This window comes from Sapajus apella, unplaced genomic scaffold, assembly GCF_009761245.1.
Source record: "Sapajus apella isolate SASKATOON/1434 unplaced genomic scaffold, GSC_monkey_1.0 scaffold16, whole genome shotgun sequence".
In the NCBI taxonomy this organism is placed as follows: domain Eukaryota; kingdom Metazoa; phylum Chordata; class Mammalia; order Primates; family Cebidae; genus Sapajus; species Sapajus apella.
Window position 1 is genome coordinate 29816033 of NW_022436956.1, and position 2149 is coordinate 29818181.

A 2149-nucleotide genomic window follows, 5' to 3' on the forward strand; every position below is an offset into this window, starting at 1 on the left:
GAAAGATAGAAATATCTATGTATTTCCACAAAGATATACACAGTATGCCTGTTTTTCCTGCCTTCCATTCCACTGCTGTTTCTTCGTCTTCCACCTCTGCAACCCACGAGACTGCAAGACTAAGCCATTCCCTTTCTCCATCTCTTCACCCTACTTACTCAATGTGAGGACAATGAAGATGAAGACATTATGATAATCCACTTGCACGTAATCAATAGTAGATATATTTTCTCTTCCTATGATATTCTTAATAATATATTCTTTCACTTACTTTATATTACAATTTATAGTACATCTACAAAATATTTGTTGATCAGTGGTTTTTGTTACTGGTAAGGCTTCCCTTCAATAGCAGGCCATTAGTAGTAAAGTTTGGGGAGAGTTAAAAGTTATATGCAGATTTTTAACGGTGTGTGAGGGTCAGCACCTCTAAATATTGCGTTGTTCAAAGGTCAACTGTACTTCTATTTTCCAGATCCTTTACATTTTCACAGACTGTGTGTGTCTGCCTTTTAATCTGTCCATTATTAAATATAACTAATTTTTATATTTATACATGCTCTACTTTAATGTTTCTCTAATTATTTCTTTTTATAGAACTGTTATTATTTGTTCCCTTTATTTAAATCCTTCATACACTTTCATTCTATATTCTATATTTGATTGGTCCAGCATCTGAATGCCCTTCAAGATCTAAATTTATAGTCTCTTGTTTCTGCTGATATATCCACATAGTGGTTTGCTTTCCAATGTACTTATATACTTCATCTGTCAGTGTAGTTTATATTTTCAGTGGGCTGAAAGAGAAGAATAGCTTCTCCTTCTGCTGCTAGGCAACACACCACATCCTAGACCACGTCTATCCGTCCACAGGCATTTGGCTCTATCTGGTTCCAAGATGAGACTTTATAACTTGTAGAGGTTTTATGAGTCAGTTGGTATAGAAATCTGACAAAAGGGACCACACACCTCCTGGCTTCCTGTCTGTCCAGGCAAGCTCTTTACTGCTTCATCCTAGCTCCTTCCTACTCTTCTGCAGCTTCTTTCTGTAGTCAGCACCAACTCCCAGACATTCTTACTCCTTCTCCTTTCACCAACACACAGGCCACTCAGGGCCCAGCTCCTGATTCATATGGAACCAGCAATGTCTCAAAGAACATGTCCTGTTAAATTCTGGATGTTGTGGAGCATGGAGTCTCAAGGGTGAGGCTCAGGATGAGATTTTGATTTTATAATCTGGGGTTAGTCCAAGTGCCAATATTTTTAAATGGTTGAACTAGTGGAACCAATACAGTTGAAGTATCTATTGCAGGGCCTGGGCCTTGTTAAACACTCAATGTGAAATAGTTACTTTAGAAGCATGTTAACATGACTCTCCTACCTAGACAGCTGCAATGGTTTCCTGTTGTCCATCTGATCAGTTTAAATACCTTTCTGAGGCTGATTTTTATAAATTATCATAGTCTAGATGCTTTTAACTCAGAATTTATTTCCCACTGACACAAACAAGCACGTTTTGTCTGCTTATCTATTTCAGATTTCCCAGCGTAGTGCCCAGTTGGAAAGAAGCACATCACACAGAGCAATAATGAGTGAGGAGGTGGGCTGGCTTCTCACCCAATTCTCCAACATGTGCTTACCAAGGCTTTGAGACAACTTCTTACCTGGTCTTCCTATTCATAAAATAAAATTTATTCTTACTTAACATACTGAAATGAAGCATAGGAAAAATATAGAAGTACCTAATGAAACAGTACATTTTAACATGACCATGCTTCTGGGCTATAGATCATGACTAACATAAATGAGAGATACTGTGGCATGCCCTCTACACCTGGAATCACATCCTAGAAGGTAAGAATGATTATGATGCCTCTCCCATACATGAGAACACAGAGGCTCAGAGACGTTAAATAACTTATCCAGAATCTACAGCTCGTGAACAGAAGTTGATCTTGGTACTATCAGTGTGGACTTTGGTAGCTAAGTTGTATTACTCAAAATGTGTTGATAATCCAAAAATATAAATAGGAAGATGAGTAGGAAAAACTGTAAGCGTATATGATGTTCTAAGGCTTGGAAATGGGACAGCCAAAACCCAAGCACAGGAATTTTCTATCTTCTATGTCAGAGATTCTTACAGTACCTA